Below are 12,159 nucleotides of genomic sequence, written 5' to 3' on the forward strand. Positions count from 1 at the left end.
ACACAGTTGATGCATTCACACCCTCCTGTCTGTCAAAACACATATTAACCAAAGGAGCAGAGGTCTCAAGCCCACATACTTCCTATTAGTTAGTGACATACATCTTCACAGCATCCCATTGCTTTTTCAGAAATACACAACACATATGTTGGCCAGGTAACAGTACATATGGCAAATATCTGGACATAACATCACACTAGGTAAATACACTGAGCTGCTAGGCATGTCACAAAGCACTGTGTAAACTACAGGCAGACTGCCACTACACTGACCCAAATTTCTTATGGGGGAATACACAAGTACTTGCAAATATAGCAGGCACTACAGGCACGTAACAGCACAGAGTAACAGACAACAGTGTGAAAGTGCATACCCATAACCAATCTCAAATCAGTCACAGTCACATTATTGCAAGTCTACTTATAGTACAGTATATGGACTGTGTGAACAAAACCATCCTCATATTTGCCACTCACAAACTAACCCTGCATATACTGGCCCAATTCACAGTGGAGTCTGATGCCTGACTGTGGTATGGGACATGTCTTAGTCTGGCCCTACAAACATATATTCTGATAGGGTAACAGAAACTGGAGCAGCATGCAAAGTCAGATAGAACAGGACCAAGAACACAGACATCTACCAGTCTGTACACAGGCCAAGTAACAAATTCACAATACACTGCTAGACAATACTGACACTCTGTCAAAAATCCCCATAAGTACACAGACCTGACTACTGTACAGACTACAACAGAATGTCCAGGTTTTGTCCTCAAATATAAGGCCTACTATACATAACATGTCTAGCAGTCTGATATATCACTGGCTTGTTATCAGGAATGATGTCAGTAAATAATGATATACTGTACATATGCACCTCTTACTGCATGACATATGGACAAAGGGTGACAGACTTGGGGACAGAGGCACAAAGACATGGCCAATACTGACATATTGCTGTGATAAACTGAGAAAATTCCTGGTGTAACAGGGTTTGTTGTGACATATCTCTTCTGAGGGATATGAAGTCAGTAACACACACATGGATGTCACCATGTACTGACTGCAATCTTCAGAGTATGCTACTGCATTTCTGAATATAAGAAATGTATACGTAACACACGACATCTAAAACTCAAAACTCTGGCCAGTCTGTAGATAGACCTGCAGGTGAGAGATTCCTCAACCACATAACACTGTCATGCCAGACTTTAAATCATGTAGAACAACCACATCCACACAAACCCTGTTAAACCAGCATTACTTCAAATATAGAACAGTAATACGTACATTCTGTCCCCATGTCTGGAACATCCCCCTCCTGTTTGTTGGTCTGTCTCCACAGTGTATGTTGTAAGAGGTATTTCCAACTACCCTCTCTGATGCTATTTGTCAGACACCCACACAAAGTCCTGGTCACAGTTGAAGGAAAAGGGCCAGCACCCACATGAAGTGCTTAGTTATAGGAGTGTGTTTCCATGCAATTGGCTATAGGAATGATACCACAGTTGCTCCACATGCAATAAGCAAATGTGGGACTCTAATTCATGCACAGACCATCATCTGATCATGAGCATTACCTACAAAAGTCAAGTTGCTGTCAAAACAGATGTACTTTTCCACATCCACCAGAGAGGGAGAGAGACAGAGAGAGATAGAGAGAAAGTAAGAAAGGAAGGGAGTAAGAGCCAAGCATGTTTCTGTATGATCTGTGGGTGGAGAGTGGTATTTGGGTGTCATAACAGTTACCTATATTGTTTCCTAATCCATGCTGTCACATAGTAATTGCACATAGCAGTACATATTTATGGCTGTGAATTATCTACAACAACTTCTACAATGTTTGAAAACTGTTGGCCTTGTAATGTGGACATTGGGACATATACGTCCTCAATATAATGATATAGTCAAACCCACACTGCAATGGATCCTGTCATTACACAACACCCACACAGAATACTAATGACATGCACACTTAGCAGTACTGAGTTTCAAACCCCTACCTGACTATGTATTGCTGTTACAGTGTTGCGCAGTTATTGCACACACCACAGAGCTTACATGTTGGAGAACTGTCCAAAGGTATCTTTGAAGGTGAGTGACATCAGCAGTAGTGCCAAAGGAGGGGTAAGGGAAGTGTAGTAAGTGTGAATGTCCACAAAATAAGGTATCAATAAAGATACACACACATTACCACATTTGGCAGGATCTGTATTAGAACTTCTATCTAACTAGTTTGATATACTACAGTATTATGCAGTTATCGCAAGTTCCACATAGCTTATACGGCTGAAACATCGCCAAATGGTTATTTCAAGGTGACTGACATCAGCAGGCATGCTAAAGTAGGACAATGGGAGGTGTAATAAGTGTGAATGGCCTCAAAATCATTTATCTCCATACATATACACACACACACACACACACACACACACACACACACACACACACACACACACACACACACACACACACACTTGCCAATACTGAGATCCATAGGTTCATTGCTTCACAGGTGTGTAGTACTTGAATGGGCCTGAAGGATCTACAAGGCTAGGCCAAGGGAATACCTTGGCATCAGTTCATATGACAATAGTCCCCAGTGTGGCTCAGGAGTGTAGTCCCTGGAGTGGTCCCCAGGGGTAGGTATTGTATTCACCATCCACTCATCTGGGTTACTATTGTGGGTGGCCAGTGATGTGCACTGCTTCCCATGTATGTGATCTTTATTCCATAACATGGACAGTGTCTGGGTTGTGCACATCTCCCGCATGCATGTTCTTTGACATGTGGAAGTGTACTTGAGGTCTCCAGGGCATGTTGTGTGGACAGATTGTTATCTTTTGATGTAGCATTCCTGACCTCATTTGGTGAGACCTGGCTATGTAACTGAGGTTGTGCTTGTACCTCTCAACCTGGAAACATAAAACATCTGGACAAAGGCCCATGAAAATAGGTACAAATCTGTATGCCGATTAAGATAAAATTTGCATGCATAATTATGAAATACCCACCACTCAGATGGAATTGTGGGATATCAACTTTCAGACACATACCGAAGAGCAGACAACCAATATATGGCCCCCAAGACCCAGACTTTGTTTCTTTTGTGCTTATTTACAAGTATAGAGTGTTATACATTCTTTACTGATCAGTGCCATCACACACACACCTAACTTTGGCAAAGTATATGATGCATTCATCTGACATGGCACCCAGAAGAATGTCCTGTATTGAAATTTTGTAGCCAATATGGATATTTTGATGCTTTGCATAAAGAAACATTTTGTCAAAAATGTATTTTATTTAAATGGCAATGCAAGAGACCCCTAACTCAAGCATGGTCAGTGTTGAGGAAATGGCGTACAAATACTGGAAAAATAAATTAATAATGGACATATATACGCTACATGTTTAAGCAAAACAAAGTTCTTAATACCATGCTTCTGAATAACATATGAAGCCAGAATGCTGATTAAGCAGGAACACTTCCATTGGAGTTTCTGTGGTAAAAATTCCAGACATAAAAACTGTCTTAGCTAAAACATGGATTTTTTTTGGCTGCTCAAGCCTTCAGTTACCTCAGATGCCACTGTGTGTGTTTCTATGGTTTGAACAATAACTTTGTCATGGTGGCACTTCTGAGTATTTCTAGTGTTGCCCGCTGAGTACCAGAGCATGTTTCAGCTCTCTCATGATCTTGCAGGGTCTAAACAGAAGGTTTACAGGAGTCAGCTTGCTACAGCATGCAAGGAGAGGGGTTTTAATTAAATGTGTCCACTTGAATATTTTTTAGCCCTGCCAAGCATATGAGAATTATATCTACTAAAAGATATGAACATGGTCTCTTTCACTGTTCTTTACAACCAAACATCAGTGATGTAAACAATAACTGGTTATCTTTGACAGTGCAGATAAGATGTGTACAAAATAAACTAATTACTGATGCTGTAGTACACCAAGTAGCATTGCCACCCCATAGCTCTTGGTTCTTTATTTCAGTTTTTGGCTGTGGTTATTCTTTATTGGCTATGCATGTCCTCCTTGTGCCCAATGAGGTTTTGACAAGTCTTAGTGCTCCAATGGCACAAGAGAACTGGTGTCACTCCAACTTGCCCAATAAGTCAGTATGTCTATGTACTGTGAATGAGCAGCACCTCATTCAAGATATGCCCTGTCTTTTCAGTGCCAATCTGTGCGAGTGTAAGAGTACAAATAACTGAGTTTATCTATAAAAATCGCATATTGTGTGAGACACATACATTTTCTTACTAGTAGTAGAAAAAAAGTTATTCTCTTTCAGAAAAAGAAATGAAATATAACACAAAATATCTACAACTTCTACAGCTTTGCACCACTAGACCTCCAGCTATACAATCTGGAGGACCTTGACCCAAACTCATTGGAATGGGGGCCATGTCCTTTTACTTGCTGGATAACATGCAGTCAGTCAGGAGATGTAACACATCAAAGTACTTTCTGATGTCAGTGGCACTGTTGTAGTCAACAGGCATGTAGTCCATTGTAGTCACACCATGGTTACTATCTGCGAGGCAATATGCAGGGAACTACCAATATAGTGGGTGGAGAGTGTTCTCTGAGTAATGCAAGGGTTGCCTATATTGTTCACCAATCCCTAATGTCACATGTAGGGCTATGGATTGTCTACACCAACCTCTCTGGTGTTTGACATCTGTTGTCCTTGTTAAGGTAGACATTGTGACATATACTAGGTCCTCAACATAATAATTTAGCAAAACCCTCCCTACAATGGATCCTGTTATTACACAATCACAGCAACCTCCACACAGGATACTGATTACACACCCACAGACTTGCCAGTACTGAGATTCAAACCCTTACCTAGCTATGTATTGCTACTATAGTGTACCACATTTATCCCATGCGCCACGGAGCTTATAGGGTAGATGCTGTCCCAAGGTACTTCTAAAGTGTGGAACATCACCAGCCCTTGTAAATACTGGCATTGGGTGGTGTAGTGGGTGAAAGATCCCAAAAATTATTTTTCCCTACACACACATTTACATTTGCCAGGGGTGAGTTTCAAACCTCTATCTAACAATCTCTTTACAGACCATTATGTTACGCATTTACCCCATGCACTACTGACCTTACATGGTTTATGGTTGCCAACAGATACTTCTAAGGTGGATGATATCTGCAGGACTGCTAAAGTCAGACTCTAAGGTGTGTACTGGGTGTAAATGGGGCCAAGATCTTTGAGATACAGACATATATGTACACATGCAAACACTTGCCATGGATGAGATTCAAACCCATACCTATGCAGTTACTGCTACTACATTGTTCCACATTTATGGCACGTGCCATGGAGCTTACATGTTGGATAGCTTTGCCAAGGTATCTTTGAAGGTGACTAACATCAGCAGCAGTGCTAAAGGAGGGGTAAGGGGAGACTAGTAAGTGTCAATGTCCATAAAATCAGGTATCATCAAAGACACACACGCTCTCAGACAAATACACAGAGTTTTACAGTTGCTATATCTTGGATTAGAACTCCTACCTAACTAGTATTCTACACTATAGTATCATGCAGTTATCACAAGCGCCAAGCAGCTTATATGCTGTAGAGCTCTCCACAGGTATCTTTGAAGGTGACTAACCTCAGCAGCAGTGCCAAAGAAGGCATGAGGGGAGAGCAGTAAGTGTGAATATCCATAAAGTCAGGTATCAATACTCTCTCACACAAACACACACAGTTTCATAATTGCTATGTCTGGGATTAGAACTCCTACCTAACTAGTATGCTACGCTACAGTATTATGAAGTTTTTGCAAGCACCATGGAGCTTATACATTAGAAAGCTCTCCACAGTATCTTTGAAGGTGACTAACATCAGCAGCAGTGCTAAAGAAGGGGTAAGGGGAGAGTAGTAAGTGTCAATGTCCATAAAATCAGATATTATCAAAGACACACACACTCTCTCATACAAACAGTTTCACAGTTGCCATGAGATTATAACTCCTACCTAAGTAGTATGCTACACTATAGCATTACACAGTTATCACAAGTGCTACAGTGTTTATGGGGCTGACATTTGTCCAAAGGGTTATTTCAAGGTGACTGACATCAGCAGCCATGCTAAAGTAGGGCAGTGGGAGGTGTAGTGACTGTGAATGGCCTCAAAATCATTTGTCTCCACACACACACACACACACACACACACACACACACACACACACACACACACACACACACACACAGTTGCCATGTCTTGGATTAGAAGTCCTACCTAACTAGTTTTCTACACTACAATATTACACACATATCACAAGCACCACACAGCTTATAGGGCTGAGACTTGGCCAGAGGGTTATTTCAACATGACTGACATCAGCAGGAATGCTACCATTGGCAATGGGATGTGCAGTGTGTGTGAAAGGGCCATAAACCATTCCTCTGGAAACACACACACACACACACACACACACACACACACACACACTCAGTCACACATAACTTTACATTTGACAGGACTGGTTATATAAATGCTAGATGAATACTGATTTGTACTATCATGTTACACAGTTATCACAAGCACCACAGGCACTATAGGGCTGATGGCTACCAAAAGCAATGTCTACAGTGATTGACATCAGCACATCATGTGATATTGGCCAATAAGATGTGTGGTGGGTGGGACAGGCCTCATGATGGAAATCTCTCTATCACTGTATGTCTCTCTCTTCCCCACATCTCTGTGTGTGTATGTTTCACATATTATAGTGTGTTGGCCTTGGATATGTGTAAGTATTCCTATCCAATGTGTGTACAAAGCATGAATGGTGTACAATGTGGTGTGTGTGCACAGACACCTGTGACTGACAGATATGTATAGTCCACTGTGTTGTCAGACATTGGATTCATTTCTCTTAGTATATTAGCATGCCTAGTATGACCTTCTGTATTGAATGTGTAAATCCATTCCAGGTAGGTTGTACTCCTGTCCAGGCTTTGGTGTTCTACACCTACAGCTACCAATCTGTTTCTGCAGGATATCTGTAGATAGGTTGACAATATGGAGCCACAATGGGTGACAGATAGTGTGATGCTGTAACTATTGTGTCTGTGCTACTTGTGTTACATGGTTTTTGTTAGCAGAGATATTCAGATATATGTACTGTTTTACACTGTGATGTATTATGTCAACTACTGACAGATATACTTATTTGCTGACAGTTATTTCCTGGGAAATACAAGATGAATGAAGCTGTGTCCAGTATTGTGATCTGCAGCCTACATATTCTTGCGCACTCATGCCATTATGGAGGGGTAGCTGCAGACACTTGCTTATGGGTCTGTGTAAATGGTCCAGCACCTTGGTACTATGGTGGCCGAGGATCCCCTTCTTGTATACATATATATATATATATATATATATATATATATATATATATATATATATATTGACTTAACAGAATGGCCATATCCTGCTGTGGCCATACCTCTGAGCTGTACAGATTCACTCAGGTTACCCAGAGGCAGGGCTCATATATCTGGTCAGTTCCCCTTCACATTGTGGTTTAGGAGCAGATTTGTAGCCACCCATTACTGGGTTTGCAGGCAGGGGTAGCATGGGCACACATTAGAGTTTCAGACTTCACACACTTCATGACGTCCACGCTTCTACACCCCCCACTCTGTTAGTCTATCCTCTTCCTAACATTATGCAAGCGATATCTGAGAAGTATCCATATAGTTGTCCCTTCATCCCAGTGGTATTTAGCGGTTGGTCCACAGTTCATGCAGTAGGGCATGGTGGGCATGCTGTCAACATGGCCTTGCATTTGTGTTCTGTTGACTGTGATATGTTGTTAGTTGGGACCCCATGAGATAACATACACTGGCACTACGGGTGAGGCACAGGTCTTTGACATAGGACTGTAGGCTATTTGGTAGTGATGCAGGCCAGCTGTAGCAGACCAGTGCAATCTGTCACTCCTACATTCCCAGGCTGCAAGCCACTGTATTCCCCTGGGTGACAGGGTAATTGTGTGAGGTTTTAATGACAATAGTTCCTGTCCATATTAATCCATTGGTCTGGATGCTGGCAGGGTGGTGCTTACAGCTAGGGACACACCTGCATGGGACACCTCTTCAGTATGCTACATTCTGTGGGTATTCCCATACAGAAGTGGGGGTCATACTGTACTCATTTGCAACAGCAAGGATATGACCTGTGGCTGATGGTGGGGTGAGCTAAGTGCATGTGTGATAAGGAAGCTTCTTGCAGCTGACTCACAGATATACCTGGGACATTCACCTTATGCTGCCTTGTGCGGAGACATAGGCAGTGTCTCATTACTTCATAACTGTGCCTTTTGTGGTCTCTCACTGATTGGCCAGACAACATCAGTATTCCATACTACACAGACAACCAATGTGCTGCTAACCTGTATGTACAATTCCAAAGGTGTGTGCAGTTGACAGTTACATTTTATGTACTCTGTCTAGGGTACTTCCACATGTGTACTGTATGTATGTATGGGCTCACATTCATGGCATGTCCATCTTTCAGATGGTGACAGATATTGACATCTGGACAGTGAGTATGGATGACTGCTGACATAGGTATTGCTGAGAAGCATTGTGGTTGGCACTGCAGTTGTCAGAACATGGCCCTATCATCACTGTACTAAACATAGGCCACCGACACACAACCCTCCATGCCTACATGCTGACCACTTACAGACAATATTGAACACACAACAACCTATCACATGGACCCCTGCATATTGTACCCATGCAACAATCTATCCTGTAGATTGGGCCAGCTCAGGTTATCTCTGCTCCACTGTTATAAACCACACATGTACATGGCATTTCTACATAGGATTTTGGGGTGGGGGGGTGGCACACTTGACGATTTTAAACATTTGCTATGACTGTACTGGTATTTCAGGTACTCTGTTGGCTTCCATTTCGTTTTGTATTCTAACCTATAAGGCAGACTGGAGGCATATCAGTAGAGTACAGATCTTAGGTTTTATTGACCTACATTTCAGTTTCAGACTTCGTATCCTTCAGAACTAACATACAACTGTCAGACCTGTTGTAGTCTGTCTGTGTTGGTCTGGAGGGGGGCCGTTCACCATTGCCATCAATTGGAGGCCTTAGCCCAGCCTTTCTTTATGCTCTACAACTGTCCTGCTGGCTGAGGCTGGTGTTGGGTATGTGAGCCTCACTGACATGCATGAGTGTGTCCATTGGACACACATTTGGGCCACAACATGTACTGCAGTGGGATTTGTCACCTTGTCTAGTGCTGCCTAGTATGTTGACACCGGTATTTGGTATGGATTTCATGCTGCCCATACAGGTGTTCGCTATCTGCTGCCATACCATTCAGCCACCTGATTCCCTTGCATGCTCATGTCCATACCATAGATAAAACTATCAGAACATACTACTCCATTCAGCAATTCATAGTAAGAGTGACTTACCTTGTTGCTGTGCCAATACTGAGGATGGTGGTGGAGGGCTGACTATGTTGGATGCACATAGTACACTCCCTATACATAGTTAAGTACAGGTAGTGTCATGTTTGGCATCCCTTTTACTGTATGTGAGAGTCAGAGAGAGGTGTCATTCCCTGGGTCCCTACCGTGTCAGTGTATGTGCTATGCATTGCCTCTTTGCCAAAGCCCGGGCATGCTGGGCACGCCTCCTTCTGCCTACATGGGCAGACTCAGGTTGTTACTTCTCCAAGTCCCTCTGTGCCCATGATGGCCTTGGCAATGGTGGGGGAATGTGTGGCCTTGCCCCATGCTGTTCCTGCAGCAGCTGTTTCCGTAGGATCATATTGTGTAGCATGGCAAATACTATGAACATTTGTGTACATGTAGCTGGAGAGTACCACCAGATATCTCCAGGCAGCAGAACTATGACTTGAGCATCCCAAACACATGCTCTATTATGATTCTGGTTTGTGCGTGTGCCTCATTATGGAGTTCTTGTTCGGGTGTGTATGCATTTCTGATAGGCATTATCAGCCACAGCTCCATTGTGTAACCAGCATCCCCCACTAGGTGGCCATAAGGGATGTCTCCACTGGCAAATAACTGCTACAGCTGTGTCATATGCCAAATGTTGGAGTTGTGATAGCTTCCAGGGCTGCCAGCATACACATTCAAGATAATGACCTGGGCATTGCACACAACCTGGCAGTTGATGGAGGGGAAGCCCTTGCGGTTTATGTAGACCCTACCCTGCTCACCGGTTGGTGCTTTGATGTGCATGTGCATGCAGTCTGTAGCACCCACTAGCTCAGGGTATTCTGCTATTTGGTGGAAGAGATGCATATTGCTGGTAAATGCCTCACGAGTGTTGAGGAAATATATGTGCTCACCAGCAAGTGCTGACATGGCATCCAGAAACTGGTGGAGTACACTTGATGTTGATGCCTGTGATATCCCCATGATATCCCCAGTTGGCCTTTGGGAAGGTACCTGTGGCTAGTATTCTTAAGCCTGCACATACCTTGGTATCCACTGGGATGGGTTCTCCTCTGTTGGTTCTGTGTGTGAGGCGTGGCCGGCACAGCACAACAATTTGCTGTAGAATGTCCCTGTCCACCCTATAGCGCTCCACTATCTCCAGCTCATGTAGCCCCCTGGTAGGTTACCCTGGGTCTGTACACTCTTCTCCTTCTCCTCACTGTGGGTTGGTCATAAGTATTCACATCCTCACCACCCTCAACCTCTTGCACATATTGATGTATGAGAGCGAAAGCAGCCCCTATCATTTTGTTTGTTTTCTCAGGTAAAATTTCCCCGTCTGTGTACACCGGTGGTGTAGAGTTTGTGGGAAAACTAGACTGGAAGGTGTTTGCATAGTTTATAGTAGTGTGCTAGGCTGTTCCATGTGTAATTGGCTGATTCTGATACATTTCACCTGTCAGCTATGCTAGTTCTCCTTGATTGCCTTCCTACTGCTGTTTTCCCCTCCCTTTGCCTTCCTATTTAAGCCCCAAGGTGTGACACACATGCCCAGTGCTCAGATGTGAATAAAGCTGCTATTTCTTTTTTTTTTTTTTTTTTAAACACGGTGTGCGGCGTGCACACCCGTTTAGGCAATGTGAACACTGCTAGGCAGTCTCAGACACACCTCTTTCCTTAGCTGTGCTTAGCTAAGGGCAAATACAGGCCACAGAGCTCCAGTAAGTTTACAGCATGCATGATACTCCCCCTTATGAGGTCATCTACCTCTTATACTTATACCATGGTGTTGCTGCATCTACATGGTTGGGTGCAAGCTAACACTGAGAGGAAATCTCTGATTCAGTATCAATCCCTTCATTTGCATAAAAAAGAATGCTAATTCATAGTTACCACACTCACACTGAGCCTTCCACTTTATTAACTACTATTCCCTGGTATTGCTGTCTTATGCATGCCATTGACTATCATGACAAAATGCTGATTTGAGTCTGAAAGCTTATTTCCAACTTTTTTCTTATTTTCGGGCCGATCCCGTTTGCACACTGCTGCCCTACACTTAAACGGACTAAATAGGCTAAAAAAAAAAATTATTTTTTTTATAAACTTGCAACAATTTCTCATACCAATGGCCATATATTTGGCCATTGGCATGCCTACTGCATTGAATACATGCTTTCTTTGGAGCTGTCATGCCTCCATTTTGTAATTTGCAGAAATGTATTTGGTTAGTAACCGAATACATTTCTGCAGGTTACACTATTCCTGCATAGACACCTGCCTGCTTTCTGGATAGCTAATTCACTTCATTTGCATAGTTTTCACCAGCAAATGGGGTAATTAGCATATAGCAGTGGATCAAGGATTACTGAACGAAAGTTCAATAGTCCGAATCTACAATAACCGAACGCACTTTAATGAAAGCCCTTTCACTGAAAAAGCACGTTCGTTAAAGTGTGTTTGAAAAAAAACTCAAAAAACAATAAATCTTCTTTTATGCAAGGGGGCAAGTCCCCCTGCACCCCTCATTGTGGGGGGCTGTGCCCCCCACAGCCCACCTACTTTTATATTCTCACACCGAGGTCACACTGCAGTGTGGAAAAGGGAATTCTCCCTTAACCGCACCGTAGTGCGACCTGCACAACCAGCATACATAACCGAAAGTGCTGCTTCGGTGA

Source organism: Protopterus annectens, chromosome 4.part1 (genome assembly GCF_019279795.1).
Source record: "Protopterus annectens isolate FY-2018-M chromosome 4.part1, PAN1.0, whole genome shotgun sequence".
Lineage (NCBI taxonomy): Eukaryota > Metazoa > Chordata > Ceratodontiformes > Protopteridae > Protopterus > Protopterus annectens.